The following is a 16,948-nucleotide window of genomic DNA, read 5'->3' as shown; positions in this document are numbered from 1 at the left end:
ACAAAATGTTCGCACATAAACGGAAGTAATTATTCAAGCAATTATCCGACTAAGGTAGATTAGGCACTAACCTCCAATGATCACAAAATCGATAGAACGCCATTCTTCTTATTTATTTATAGTTACAATGGACAGGCCCAATTATACATTCGTAAGTAACAATGGTTATTCGTTGTTCATGAAGAATTCCTTGGAAACTAAGATTCGGAACCGATAAAATTCATGAAAAGTTACGATTTCTCATCATGGCCATCAAGTCCTTTGGATCGTCCCCCACTTTTTCTCAACATTCTCGTAATTTTCCTGCATTTTTCTAAAAACGTTTTTTAGGACAACTGGGAAAATTTTCAGAAACAACAGTGCCTCTATGACACTGTATTCTATCCATCTACGCACCTACGCACTGGTTATTTTGAGCCGATGCCATGGACGAACATTGTTAGTGATGCAGACAAAACTTTTGAGGCAAAACTATTCTACTCCAATTGTTATACCAACTACTGTTGTAAGTGTTCTCTTTCGTGGTATTTTTAAATTCAAACTTTCACAAAGAAGAATAACACGACTTTAATAATAGACAGTATCGAAAAAGCCACTGACGCAAAAACGATTTGGTACTTGAGACGTCACGGGTACTATGGTCATTACCACATTGACTAAAGAGGAATTATATTAACGAGATGAGATCTCTGGTCTTAGTAAAGTATCTTGAACAATATACCTAGCCAGTTCAGTTTTTGTTCTTCTTTATATAAACTCTCCAGGCTCTTAATAAATCATGCAACCATCCTCTTTAAAGAGACACTAAAGCAATAAATTAAATGACTTTGAACAATGACAAACAGAAATCTGAATAGCTTTTTTCGAGTGGATAATGAAAGTTCTCTGAGTGCGTCAATTATAGCTCGGAAAAGAGAAAGTATATGCAAATCCATTTCCGTTCTTTGTTTTTCAAATTCCGCCTCGATTACCATACTCAGTTGAATGAAAAATCATGCACAAAAAAATGTTCTGTCCCGAAAAAAGGTTTTTTTTCCCTCTTAGAAAAACATAGCAAGAATAATAAGGTAAAAGTGGTATGCTAGTTGTGTATCATTTCGTTGTGCATATACATAATACAAATCGACTTTTCTCAACTAGAAAAATTTTAATATAACCCCATCCTATTTGATATACGACTGAAAATTTATCTACTCCTTTATGTGCTCATAGTACGTTCAAAAAATGTATAACATGTCTACCATAGTAAGAGATAAGATGAGATAATATTTTATATTAGGAACACGGCTACATGAATACCCGGCTTAAGGACGGTAATAAGAAATATGTGTACACATCTAGCTTCCGCAATAGCTACATGAGTTTATTACGAATAAGTATACAATCTAAACGGTATCGCCGAGCATAGAAATATTCTCATTCGTAGCATCATGCCTTTGTGTGTACATAAATATTGGCAATGCTATTCTGGAGCTTCGTTTTATGTGTAAAATGGGCTGTGCAAGTAGTCATTTGGGTGCGTGAGAAATGAGCTTTTATGTAAATAATGATAATAAAAGGAAAAAAAGGAAGAAATGAAGTTTACTAATAAAATGCGGCTTTTATGATGGGAATGGGGTGTTGCCTGTTGCCCCATAAATCATGGAATGTTTTTTTTAGCTTTCTGATTAAAAAAATTCCATTTTGGTATGCAAAGTATTCGGAAGAGTGGAAAGGTGTGAACGTGCAAAATAAAAATGGTAAAAATCGATGTGCTGTGCTTTGTTCACTAATGATATTTATATAAAAATCAATGACGAGTTCAAAGTTCGAGCTTTATTACCTGAACATTTCTGTTCGCAGTGGGAAAGTTTTAGACTTCAGAACGAAAAAATGTTGTACACAATTCGGAGATGATGGCCCACTCGGCCTACAACCTAGAGATCCTAAAAACATCTATCACTAGGTTATTTATGACATCGAGTGCAAAGTACTTATTAGGCTCTAGACGTTTAATTGTTGATAAGACATAAGACATCTAGAGCGGTGCGTCTAATAAAGAACTTTGCACCCAGATTCATACAACGATTTATGCAACAGAGTCACCTTAAGTTTGCAAATTGTGATTATGATGCTGAGTTGCATAATGGTTATTTATGAAACGAGAATCGTATGAAGGTATTTTATCGCACTAGATGTCGATTGTCAACCCGAGGCGAAGCCGAGGTTGACAAGACATCGTGTGCGATAAAATACCAGCATACGATTCGTGTTTCATACAACGTTTTATGCAATTCTGTGAGAGAATTCCCCAAGACTACAAAACAAAATTTTCACTAAAAAAACTGAAACTGAAATTGACATCTACTGAAAAACAGTTCTAACAGTATTCATAACAGTTGTTCTAACAGTATTCATGACATTTGATGAATATATGATTTGATTATGATCGTGTCGATGTATTTTGGGTGCGATAAATTTTTTTTCGCACTGATTTTTGGATGAAATAAAACTGGTTCATATGACACTGCACACAGGCTGCGTAAGTACCGTGTTCGCTCACTGAATTGCATAAATGTCACTTTTCTCAATTTAGTGATTTTGTTGCCTCTTTTGATAGAAACGTACACTCGGTCACTAGTGCCTAAAAAAGCATTTATCAGTGATAAATTTTATCACTCAGTGGCATAAATAACTATTTCAACACTGTGTTGAGAAAAAGTTTTTTCTGAACTAAATGACGAAAAAAAGAAATTTTTTAGGGTTTTTTTATGTACGTATTGGGTACCAATATTTCGATTTACTATGAAACAAACATTCACGAGTCGGCTGCTAGGAATTTCGCGCCACGTCATTCACAATAATTGACAAAATGACACATTTTGTATAAGGAAAATGTTACTTTGAGGGTTATTGTGACTGACGCGGCGCGAAATTCCTCAACACCCACGAGTCGATGGGAGAAAAATACGAATTTTTAAAGAGCGACACCTGTACAGATGACAACTGTCACATGCTTCTAAAAAAAAGAGATGTGCTCACCAGGTTAATCAAATGTTAAGCGGTGTGGCCATTTTCGATTATAAAGTGAAATGAGGGCTAACCTCCAATAAACGCGTGTCTAAGATAACACATTGGATAAAAAAAAAATCTAGCGGCCAATAGATCATTGTCAATGTCGTTTGAGCTGTCAAATAAGTTGTCAATTTCACAATGCTAACCTCAAATCGAACAAAAAAAGTATTGGGTTGTGAGATGCCACACAAATTTTCATACATTTCAAGGGGCGGCTCTGCGAACGAAACATCTTTTGAGGTTAACTTTGTGAAATTGACAACTTAGTTGACACTTTTACAGAGAAGAAACCGCTATTTGACACTGATGTATACTTGTCAAGACGAAAAATCCTCTTATTCAATTAAAATGTACAGTCGGTACTTTTACTTCGGAAACGGAACATACATATTTGAGAGTTTTTAGAGTTTTAAAAGTCATCGATGTTCCCAGTCAAAGTGTTTCCAGGTTGTGATATTGTGGCACAAATTTTGAAAATCCTTCAGCGAATTCAAATTTCACGCCAAAATATCATAGACTGGGAAGAACACAATTGACTGAGAACATCGATGACTTTTAAAAAGCTCTGATAAATCTGAAATTGTGTTTTTTAAAGATTAACACACTGCAAATGAACTTACTACACTGATTGCAGTAATAAACCGAGTTTTCTGAAGACAAGTGTGTCTTTTTCGAATATTTTCAGACATTTTCCATCAACTAAACCAAAGTTTGCCCATGGCGCGTATCATAAAATATGAAAAAACTTTTTCTATATTTGTCGTACAGTATTATAGTGCGACACTTCGTTACGACTTTCATCCATTCACACCGTTAGACTCGTCTCGTGTAAATTGTATTTCACCCAATCACTAAACGAGTCTTTGCAATAAAATATTTACGAATTTTATTTTCACAACAAATATTTTCGCAGATATTTTTCAAACGAAGAAATACACCAGAAATGTTCCTTGTTACTCAAACGGAAGATTTTTTTTATGTTTTTCAGATTTTTTTTTTTTACTTCTTATTTCCATCTTTCCATCATTGCAGTCACAGTGTAGTGGATACATAAATTCAAGAGATTCAGAATATGTATAAAAATACGAAAAATACGAAGAAAAAAAAATCACGAAAACGTTACCTTTTGATCAAGATATTTGTGTTTGGTTCGTTACACCTGCTCTTCTTCTTAGCTGGAGGTATTTTTATATGTACAAATAAGAAAACTATAGTTGATATATCTTCGTAAACATTTCGTCGCATATACAATGAGGGAGGTTAAATGTATATTATTGTATCGGTTGTATATAATTCGGTTCGGATGCAAGACAGTTTGAAGAGGATAAGCGATTTATAGGATCGTTGCTAGACAATCAAGTGTCATTGGAAAACAATTTTAAAAAGATTTACACTTTAAGTGAAAGTAATTCAGAACGGTCACGGATCATTGTACACAATAAACCGATTCGGAAACAAAGAACCACGTTCCTTTGTCTGTCTATAACATTTACAAAAGAAATCATACTTCAACAAGGAACATGTTAGAGGTACTGTATTGAAAAGTATTCGCAAAATCACAATTCAAAGAGAGACAGTAACGAAGCGATTGCTTATGATTGTTTATCAAAGGTAATCATTTATCACAAGGCGTAATGTAGGTAATTAAACAACAAAGTGCCAAAGTCCTTCCGGCCTTCTGACAGAATGACAGAACACGCTTGTGCATCTGATATTCATAGCAAATCTTCTATGCGACAACTTATATGAAGATTGAGATAAAACAATTTAGAATTTTGTTTTGAATTGCAAACATTCGCCTTCGGGCCTCTCACAGAGCACATATCCGTAAAATGTGCATACACTTTGGTATCATAATGGGAAGAAGGAAAAGTGCAAACAAAAACCTCACATCAGAAATGGAATCATCCTAAACCGTTGCTGCAACACACATATAACATCGAAAAAAAAGAATTCTGCAAAATCTGAACTCGAGTATTATTTTTGTTAAATGGAGAAGTGAATGCCTGAAGGTACTTGAAAGCAGACAACAAAAAATGTTAAATAAAAGAATTAACCACCTGCTCTTTAGCTCGGCCATTCGAATATGAATGTGTAATGCTCAGATTAAATATCACAGAAATTTATTTTATTTTTTTATTTGTAATTCAGATTTGTATTTTACACGGTTGATATGACTGTGTAAACGACATTTGAACATGATACTCTTCTAATGCTTTGTTTTTCGGATCAAAAGCAATTTACTGCTATGTTTGAAATGTGATAGGCCAAGATTAAATTAACAATTCATTGAAATTATATGCCAGTCAGTGGAGCAATTTACATGACGAATTCCATAGTCTGTCCCGTGTTGAACGAAATTTCGTTTTGAAATAGCTAGAAATCTACAGGAATTGTCTGAGAGCAACGTTAATAGAAACTTTATCTCGTGTGCTATTGGACCGACAGATCATACTTCATATGAATAAAATGCTAATCCATTACGGAACCATGACGCGGCTGAAAAATTTTCGTTTTATGGAAACGAATTGCAAAATGGTAAAAAGTTGAAGCTTAGGTTCCGACATCATAACATTGAACAAAATTTCGCTATCGAATAAAAGGGAACAAAAGTGAATATTGTTGACTCCGGATAAGAGAATTAAACTGAAAAAATGAGTCTCATCCGTCATTAAATACTGTAAAGCAAAAGGCTGTAATTGTAAATGTATCATGGGCTTTAGTTAACTTGTACAGTCTCAGACTCTACCGCGGTTTTTGTAGTCGTCAAGGTGGTGATTTCTAAGATGTAAATAGATATTTACGTCACAAGCACGGAAAAGTTGAAAAGTCAAGTTTTCGTGTGAAGTTTGTTGATCCAAGGCGAAGCCGAGTGCAAATGAAGTAAAAGATTTGAAGACAATATCCTAAAAATACTCAGATCCCATCACATGGGACCTTAGCTCCAATAATAAAATAAAACTACCGATTCCTTGCTGTCTGTGAAAGATTAAACGAAATTGTTTTGTGTAATCAACAATGTGTAACGGGCTTATTTGTAAATTGTCTCTTAATTCATTTTGACACGAAAGCTACCGTAACATAAAAATCGTCTGTTAACTGCAACGAAACCAAAAATAAGTTGTGCGCTCTTAGTGTCTAATTCACTGGGCTCTAATATACGAAGTATGGCTCCTAGGAATTTCGCGAAACGTCATTCACAATAATTGACAAAATGACACATTTTGTATAAGGAAAATATCACTTTGGGGGTTATTGTGAATGACACGGCGCGAAATTCCTAAACACCCGAAGTATGTATGTTTAAAACAAATGAAGTAAAAGATTTTGCTCTAAGTTTAAGACACTGAGATAATAGTTTGAACGGAATACAGAGAAATAAAAGGACAAAATGGATGATCGACTTTAGTGTTAAACTTAGAGTTGTCAAGTTTTGAAGTTGAGACCACTGACAAATCAACAGGACCATCAAACTCTAGCGATTGTCTTAACTTTTTAAAATCTAGGAGTATAGAAGCATCTGCGCTCCATAGAGTGGGAGAATGGAGTTTAGAAACTGAGGGTAAAATCTATTACAATTTAGTACTTTTCTTCATCAAAAGTCAGCTGTCACTGAATTATTTTTTCATGAACAAACTTCACAGCTGTGACATTTCATGGGAATTGAATCAATGTGAAGTTGTTACACAAAAAGATAGTCCAGTGAGATTGAAGTACTATAAAAAAAATGTGGCGCCTCTACAGGCCAACCGACTAGGCGAATAAGAGCGACTCAAAAAATATTTTTATCAGAAAAAATTACAATTTCAGAGAGTTGATGGCCAAAATTGTCCGTTATAGTCCCGAGTCCTGATAAAGTGTCAGATTATTATGTATGCCACAGCTGAAGAGAATTTTATAATGGCCATTTAGCATAATATTCAGCATGTCTCAAGATCAGTCTACCGAAAAGAAATCTCCTTAATTTAATCACTTTCTAACGACAATTTGATCGCATCATCAGATAAGTTTTTTTCGTATATTTAACGTAACATCCACTTTCTTCTAAACAACCCCCCATTGGCAGTAATGTTGTTCTATAGAAAAGAAACTTGGAGATTGTGTCGCAAAAGATTAAACTTAAAGTTGGATGGATAAAAATAAACTTACCAAAAATAACGAAACTTTTCTTTTTCGTGTCTTCAAATATCCATAAAAGTAATCCCAGAATCCCGGCTATCTAAATCATTATCCGACACTTTATATCATCATGAATGAATAATTCATTATTTTTCCACTTAGCATTTGAGTATAATAGACAAAAATCACAAAATTTTATATTTTTCACAGTTTCGTTGGTTCTTTTTACAGTAAAGTACACTACACACATACACACAATAGGTAATAAGAAAGTTTGTTAAATTACCGAAGAAAGTACTTCCTTAACAGTGCTTTTCCAATTAGAAGTTTTCTATTCAACTCAAATGTGCAATTATTCGTGTTGCGTATTCTTAATTGGAAAATTCACAATCGTTTCAATCAATCGTCACAAACGATTGAAAATGTTTGATCTCAGATTATCTCCTCTACGTTTAATCCATTTGATATATCAACGCCAGCTTATAAAATGCAACAATAACTACTACATAACTAACCCGTTGCCGGTTACAGACAATCTACGGTTCACAACGTCCGATCACCACAAATCTCTCAAACCGAATGAGGAGAATGATGGAGAAAGAAATAAAATGCTATGTACCGCATAAGGAATGAAAGTTGATGCGAAGTGCGCTTGCACTATAATTATATTGCTGTTGTGTGTCGTTTCTTCCTTTCTGCATTTCGTTGTGTTGGCGAAAGGATCCACTAGGATTGTTATGTAGTTCATGTTATACATTTGCGATGCGAGTGAATGAGACGGCAGTGGTGGATAGAGTTTTTTCGCCGGTAAAAAAAAACCGTATGAAACAAGAACACCAACAAGCGAATGAGTGAAATATGTTCGGGTTTGAGTGAATTTTGTTGTTTTTTTCTTCTTTTTTTATTTGGGTTTTATATTTAGTTAAACATCACATCACATACGAATACTGTGATAATCTTTCTTAATAATCCCTATGTCCTCATATATCTTGTGTAATAGCGGTTTTATGGATACGTTTGATATGTATCTAATTCGAAAGGGAAAGAATCAATTTCTTGTGTGGATGTTCGGTGTTTGTGTGCGATATATATACATCGATGGGTGTCCTTAGAATTTATTTTCATTTTATCGACATGAACCTGAGGGTGTTTTTGTTTCTGCAGTTTAGTAATTTTATTTAATTGAACACAGCACTAAGTGTAAATGTAGGTATGAGAGCTATCACATTCGATACCAATAACAAAATAAAATAAGAGATAAGACTTCTGGAAGAGCTTTGTCACCATTTATCTTTTTAATTTCTTCTTCTTCTTTCGATTTTCAAAGAGAAATGATATCAGTCTACAAATTGTAAAGGAGTTTCATTTATTAATTAAAAGCATTTAGAAGTCAGTGCGGATTAAACCTTATTGCTCGATCAATTATGAAGCAAAAAGGTTTATCGTTTTGGTGTTTTTCCATCGTTCTTTATAACTACACGTCGCGTATAATCCTCAAAACACAATATCCATTAAGGCTTGCTAGCACAGGTCAGGCCAGGGTGACCCGAAAAGAAATTTGACTTGATTCTGACCTGAATCTTCAGGTTTTTACTTCAAGCCTGAATGACAATTTTATTAGTAGATCTATTGTATCTATTGATACGAGGATAATTGTGTTACTGAGCCCTTGGGTGAGTGACACATTCATCCGAGAAAATCCATTTTTTATCATAATCCGTAGTCTATTATATTCAAAATAGCAAAACAAACAGTGCGTCGAGGAATAGTAGATTACGGAGTAGGAAATCGAAGAAAAAATTGAGAGAAATGCCTCAGTAGGAAAATTTTGTTTGGAAATCGAAGAAAAATGAACAGAAAGGTCTCAGTAGGAAATCTAAGAAAAAATTAACAGAAAGGCCTCAGTAGGAAATCGATGAAAAATTGAGAGAAATGCCTCAGTAGGAAAAGTTTGTTTGGAAATCGAAAAAAAAATTGAGAGAAAGGCCCCAGTAAGAAATCGAAAAAAAAAATTGAGAGAAAGGCCTCAGTAGAAAAATTTCGATTGGAAATCGAAAAAAATAAGAGAAAGGCGGAAGCCGAATGAAGTATTCACACAATCCAAAACAATAATTTACAAACACTGAAAACTTTTTTCGTACTACGTACCAATTTTACCGTTGATTTGGAATGAACATTCCAAAATGGTACCAATTTATTTGGTGAGTTGTACTAATCGTTGGTATGATGTACAAATTAATTGGTACAAGGTATTTACCAATTTGACCGTTCATTTTCATTCCAAATCAACGGTAAAATTGGTAGATTTCACTACCTACATCATGCGTAAGTTGACCATTACACAGCAATTTGAATTCTACGTACGGAATTACTTCTAAAACAATTTTGTGATATTCACAAACTCATTCGTGAGTTTTCGAGCAACAAAATTCAGTAACTGTCTTTTTGACAGCAGAGCTTGTGAATCCGAGCCGAAGACGAACTGAGTTTGCTTTTATAGCGAAACTGTTACCTCATGTAATGCATTAAGTGACGTAAAGTGCACTATCATTCGCTATCATTCGAAATAACTTTTGATGTATCAAAGTCAAGCTAAATCCATGCAAACAATTGAACGTTAAAAATGTTTCAGTTCAAACTGATAACTTTCAAGGTTATCTAATCAGTTCATAAATGTTGAGCAAGTTGCTCAAAGACACGCAAGAGTCCGAGTTGAAAGCTCACAAATGACATGAGTAATGGTTTACTTTCGCATTGGGCAAACGGTAAAGTTTTTACCTCACGTTGATAAGCTTTCGGTGTGTATTATCAAAATCCATACAAGACGGAACATGTCCCATGGGCCCTTATGCTTGTAACCGAAATCGATAAACAGCAACACATAATTATTTCATTCGAATTTGTTACGTTACTCAATAATTCAAATAACGAAAAGGGGTTCATTACCGTCTTTCTAAAATAAGGTGACTGTTTGCCTTTGTTTTTCCATATCGTTGAAGCGTTCCGTCCGTATAACTATAATTTAGTTCAAATGAAGCTGAATTTAAAATTGTATACTCTAGCACTCCAAATTTTAACATCAAAAGGCAATTTAAACCGTCTGCATCTACATTCGCCACTAAATAAAATCAGAGAAAATTCCGAGGCATTACAGTGCATTGCACGTCTGTGAGCAAATTTGGTTATCTACGAGGTGCAAGGTTGTATCAAGCGCCGATGGCAATGGATTTCCCTCGTAGATGAACAAATTATCCCACACGAACGAGAGGCCTTTTACTCAACAAAACAACAAAGCAAAATTTGGCAGAATAAAGTATTATTTATCCCACTAGATGCACACATACGTTGAGTAATTAGAAATACAGCAAACTATTTACAGTGCCAGCAAGCTATTTTCAGTGCCAATCAATGTGCTGCTATTCGATGGCTTTTAGCTACGGCGAATCTAAACGAGTTCATTCACATGATATGAATGTAAAATTCTATTTAGACATCAACAATTGACCATTATTTTCATTCATCATTTTAATTTAAATCAACGTTCGTATTCAAACCAACCTATACCGTCCACTATTTTTTACTAAACAGCCTTGCGCATTCCATTATCCAATTGTTGCTTTGAATAAAAAAATTGGTTTGAGCTCGATTGTGACCAATGGTTTTTTGAATAATTTTAACATGTGAGCGAAGTACTAGATTTGATCCGATATTTTGTTATGATAGTTGAATTGCTTCTTGTATTTCAAATATGTCAAAGTTTTTTGTTCTCTTATGACCCTTAAAGAATTCGTGGTAAAAAAAAACAAGAACCGAAATTTTGGCTATAACATCCTAGCAAGCACACTGTTCGACGAACAGTGCTAGTGTACTTAGTAACACCATTTGAAGACGGACTACGTTAACCCAATGTTCAAATTCGAACGCAAATTCACACTAAATATACCTGAAAGATCCCACTGGAAGGATAGCCTACTGCCACTGACAAATGGCATACAATTTTACACAGATGGCTCTTTGATAAATGATCAAGCGGGAGCAGGTGTCTTCTGCGAAGCGCCGAGAGTGGAATTGTCCATTCCGCTAGGTAAATATAGCTCCATTTATTTAGCTGAAATCGCGGGTATACTCAAATGTTGTCATGAAGTCTTAAAGCTTAGAACAGTAAATGAAGTGATTTCAATCTACACAGACAGTCAGGCAGCCATCAAAGCATTTAAATCAGTCAAAATAAGTTCGGCTCTGACCCTGAAGTGCTGGCAATCACTAGATGACATCTCGGTTGATAACCAAGTTAACATCACTTGGGTGCCAGGACACTCGGGCATTATAGGTAACGAAAAAGCAGATGAACTGGCCAAACAAGGGGCACAAACTGCTATCGAACTTATCCCTGAACCATTAATAGGAATTCCGCCATCAATTATTAAGCGCGAAATAAACAGATACAAATACATGAAATCTACTAAGTACTGGCATGAACAAGAAGGATGCAAACAATCGAAGAATAATGTTACACTGCGTAAGAACCACTCCAAGTTTCTTCTTAACCTTAGCAGAACTAGGCTGAAAGTTTATGTAGGAGTCATGACGGGTCACTTTGATTTTAACAAGCATCTTACGAATATAGGAAAACGACTGGACTCAGGATGTGATCTATGTGGAGCACACATTGATTCAGCCGACCACTACCTATGCCAATGCCCAGCATTTATCCAGTCCAGGTACAAATGTCTTGGCAATTTTACACTTAGAATCGGTACTATTAAATCACTACACCCCAAGGATGTCCTAAGCTACATATGTAGTTCGGGAAGATTCCGGGAAAAGTACGGAGTGTAGTATTCTGGCATAATGACGATACATGGGTGGCACAATGGGTCCACAAGAGGCCTACGTGCATATCTGTTTAAGCAATTGAACAGATGCCCTGTTTAATAAATAAAAAAATAAATAGTAACACCAACTCCGTGATTGTTGTCGCAGAATTTTATTAAAAATTTAAATGAATTCATGTTGCGGCTATGTAAACTGTCAACGGACCGAAAACAGCCATTTGATAAAATTTCTGAAACATTATTAGTTCTACAAACAACAGTTGTCAACACCGATTTTATTAAACTGACGTTGTCATTCGTTCGTATAGCATTGAGTTTATTGAAACGTATGCAGCCGCCAAACGTATATAAATGAAGTTCTATATAAATTGAATCCCGTTTGAATGCCCCATTGATTCAGCGTTATAAATATAACCTCTGATGGAATTAAATCCCTCTTTGTGTTAGGCACTTTGCACTGAGCCAAAATTTTAAAAGGAAGAAAAAAAAACAGCAAAAAGTAAATGCGATGAACAATAAAGCAATGGAAATTGTCAGATATTACACTAGCGCTATTATAAGGACATGATCTCAGGTATTTTATGTATACATTCTATGTGTGTATTGTAAGATTCATTCGTGAAATTTGCGTTATTAATGGCGCATTGAACATAATTCCTTTTCCAGCCAAGATTTTCTTGGTAAGATTTATGCAAGTGAATAGAGTCAAATAAAAAGCTTTTTGGTGTGTTTAGCCTTCGCTGAATCTATAGTCGTTAATTTTTAATGCGAAAAGTTTGAAAATTGGTAATCGAAATTTATTTTTTGAATTCGGTAATTGAACGTTGAATCCCAGTGTTCCCTCTTTAACATAAAAAGAGTTTCGTATATTTCTCACAATTGATTTTTTTAAACATTTCCGCGTTTTATTTGACTTTGATCTTGAACTGAGTGTACTGAGAATGAACTGTACATACATCAATCTAATTATATCTATCATTAACCTTTTCTGCTTGTATATTCGAGACTTATCGTTACTCCATTTTTAATCGATGAGGATAAGCTGGTACGAATAATCTTTGGAGAATAAGATTTTCTCCCGGGGCTTACCTTGCTTTTTTCTGCTCCGTTAAATCAATTGCATTTTAAATTACGGTAAATGGTAACTTATTACGTACGTTTTTGAACATACTTTCAAACATAATGCTACGTATTCTGAAAGGCTAATTTCGAAGAAATCGGAAATTTGCATTTGTATCCTATGTACGATGAGTCATAAGCTCATAAGTTCATAGTGTTCAGATCAGAACTCGTTCTCCGTGAACACTCTATTGTTACAAACGAGAATAGAGTATTATGATGAAAGAGAAAGAAATATTTTTTACATGTACTCCAAGGCAAGTTATAATAAACTGGTCTTCGGTCTTTTCACTCACATCATAACTTGTTGAAAGAGAAGTAAATACTTTGACAAGTACACCAAGGCAAGTTATAATTAAGCGACTGGGTTAAATCGTCTTCGGTTTTCTTGCTCTGATCATAACACTCTATTCAATGTTGACGAAGACATATTTCGGCTCAGTTAAACGTGACTGGTCTTGAGGGCAATGTCATAATATGAGAAACACACACAAAATTTATGTTTCGAAAATTCGAACTTTCAATTCGGATCATCTTCCATAAATCAAACGCCATCAATGCCAGTTAACTTTAACTGACCTTTGCTCTCCGTTAACAGTCTATAGACATCACATCACATCACATTTGGATGTGGCGGAAGTATTTCATTGAGGGATCAATTTTTATGATAGGAGCCGGACTCACAGTGTATGTTAACTGTTATAGTGTTCAGTTCGAATTTCGAAAACATTTCGAACAACTTTGTCCCCGCAGCATACAATGTAAAAAATTGAAAACGTGAACAGGAAACTATTTTTTTTTTGTTCCCACAGCATAAAAGTGAACAAGTTTCGAAATGGAACACTCTATGAAGAGAAATAAGAAAATATTATTTGAAGTCCGAAATTCGGGTGTTATTTCACGGGAAGTATAAAAATTGATATGAACAAATTTAATCCCGCAAGCAAGCTGTAATTAGCTGATCTTCGTTGTTACGAAATTATGTTAAAAGAGAATGTCAAAAAGAGTGTGCCACAATCGAGCTCAGTTTAATAGACTATGCCAATCATCTTTAACCAATGATGCCATTTTAAAGGTCCTGAATAGTGGTGACTTTATCACTATTTTATTTTACCGGAAACATGCACACATTCAAATAAAAGCATTTCCGCCAAAAAATCGTTTTTTAAATTAACGTTCAAAATAATTTCAGTTTTGTGGTTTTACTTACAACTAACTTCACAACAGACATGTCAAGAATTTTTGTTTATCTGAATGGCAACATATTTTTGTATGTTTTCTTCACATTTTACCCACTGAATTAGTACGAAACGTATTGCAGCGAATTTCTAGGCACATAAAATTAAGGAATTGAACCAATTGAACACTGAATTGTACAATCGACTCCAAATTACTTTTAAAAATGAGATTTTCACAACACCCACAATGTTTGACCAAATTAATTTGTCTTTAAAATTATTTCGGAAGATTTGTCCTAAATTCTGTTTAAGACACTAGAAAAAGCACAATCGGAACTATTTTCTGGACGAAATTTAAACTGAATCACTTCGTGTTGCGCGAAATACTTCAAATTTTCGACACAAACTTGTTTGAGATTAAAAATTTACTGTGGCGATTTGACACTTCATCAAAACAAAATTCAGTGAATCAGTCAAAACTGGGTGAACTGCGTGAACTGAGTGAACAATACTACTGTAATTGTAAAGTGGCAAACTTAACAATGAAAGTAGATAAGTAGGTATGGCCAGTCCATACAAGTCGGAGCACATACGGATTTGCATGAAGCCACCTCAAACGAACTCATTTCGAGTGGAAATTTGCACTAGAAATGAGTTCGTTTGAGGTGGCGCCATGCAAATCCGTATGTGCTCCGGCTAGAACAAATTTGAACGTTTGGCCATACCTATCTATTTACTTTCATTGAAACTTAAGACCTTATGTGGAATTTGGGTGGAAAATGGCGCAAATCACATATTTCAGGAGTTTATAAAATGAAAAATCTTTCCGGTTTCAAGTTTTTTCGTCAAAAGACCAGACACGGGTATTATATAATTATTTTCAATTTTTAGCTACTTTATGCAAAAAAAAATTAGAGAAAAAGTTATTTTGGCATGGTCTATTAAGAGGCATCGGTGCTTTGCTGAAAAGCATACATTAGGGTGATTTTTAAATACTGGATTTTAGGTACATTTTGATGATATCTTTCCATCAGAATCCTTTTTGAGAAATGTACGACCGCAGTTCCGACCACGAATGTGGTAGCTTTCAACAGGAAATACATTTGGTTGAAGCAGTTTGACCGGCTCTGAGAAACGTGAGCTAAACTGCTCACTTTTCTCGGAGCTGGTCAAACGAGTGGTCAGATTTCCTGGACATTGTCTCGAATTTTACTATATATACTACACACAAACTTCAAAAACCGCTGGGGCTGCAGCCAACTTTGCATGTTCAAAGAAGGAGGATTTATATGAAGAAATCATGCAAAATTATCATTTCTTACCTTTTGCTGTCGAGACTTTCGGAACATTCAGTGAACCTGCAAAATTATTTGTTAAAAGACTCGGCCCTATTCTAAATTCAAAGTCTGGGAATATTCACGCTAAATCATTCTTCATACAAACGAGCCATCAGAACAGTCGGAGCGTTTGCTGCGACTGAGCCCCGTACAAACCCGTATATCCATTGCGTATGTGACCCTATTGCGTCTGTCACCCTACTTTGACCGTAAACCTATTGCGCCGGTTAATGTAGTTAAAGTAAAATTATTATGGAATGTGTACATCTTAGAAATTGCGCATAGCGCAATTACGAAGCCCCGTACGACGTTCCTTTCAAATGAAACAAAAATTTCAAATAGCCCTAAAATTTTAATTTATTGAGTATAAATACACATAGGGCCCTAGTACCGGCCTTAGTCCGAGGACCCAAATTTATTATTTTTTTCAACTACATTCTATTCGGCCTTCGATTACCTTCTAAATTAAACAAAAATTACGACAAACAGATGAAATTTACGCGAGTTGTATGTAAAATACACATAGGGCCCTAGTACCAGCCTTAGTCCGAGGACCCAAATTTTTTTTTTTTCAACTACATTCTATTCGGCCTTTGATTACCCTCCAAATGAAACAAAAAATACGGAAAACGGATGAAATTTGCTCGAGTTCTATGTAGAATACACATAGGGCCCTAGTACCAGCCTTAGTCCGAGGACCCAAATTTTTTTTTTTTCAACTACATTCTATTCGGCCTTTGATTACCCTCCAAATGAAACAAAAAATACGGAAAACGGATGAAATTTGCTCGAGTTCTATGTAGAATACACATAGGGCCCTAGTACCAGCCTTAGTCCGAGGACCCAAATTTAAATTTTTTTCAACTACATTCTATTCGGCCTTTGATTACCTTCCAAATGACACAAAAATTACGAAAAACGAATGAAATTTACTCGAGTTCAATGTAAAATACACATAGGGCCCTAGTAGTGGCCTTAGTCCAAGGACCCAAATTTAATTTTTTTTTCAACAACATTCTATTCGGCTTTTGATTACCTTCCAAATGACACAAAAATTACGAAAAACGAATGAAATTTACTTGAGTTCTATGTAAAATACACATAGGGCCCTAGTAGCGGCCTTAGTCCGAGGACCCAAATTTAATTTTTTTTTTTCAACAACATTCTATTCGGCCTTTGATTACCTTCCAAATGACACAAAAATTACGAAAAACGAATGAAATTTACTCGAGTTCAATGTAAAATACACATAGGGCCCTAGTAGCGGCCTTAGTCCGAGGACCCAAATTTAATTTTTTTTTCAACA

At 35.0% G+C, this 16,948-nt stretch overlaps 1 protein-coding gene across 1 annotated transcript in view; it reads right to left on the bottom strand.

Moving 5' to 3' along the window:
- LOC119076812 (protein tincar) overlaps positions 1-7,741 on the bottom strand; it is a 71,234-nt gene extending 63,493 nt beyond the window's left edge. Inside the window, exon 1 of the mRNA XM_037183799.1 lies at positions 7,204-7,741. The gene's annotated coding sequence lies outside the window, so the exon portion shown is untranslated. The remainder of the gene's footprint in view (positions 1-7,203) is intronic.
- Positions 7,742-16,948: the final 9,207 nt, after the last annotated feature.

The sequence above is a fragment of the Bradysia coprophila genome, unplaced genomic scaffold (assembly GCF_014529535.1).
Source record: "Bradysia coprophila strain Holo2 unplaced genomic scaffold, BU_Bcop_v1 contig_232, whole genome shotgun sequence".
NCBI lineage: Eukaryota > Metazoa > Arthropoda > Insecta > Diptera > Sciaridae > Bradysia > Bradysia coprophila.
This window is presented reverse-complemented; position numbering and strand designations above follow the sequence as displayed.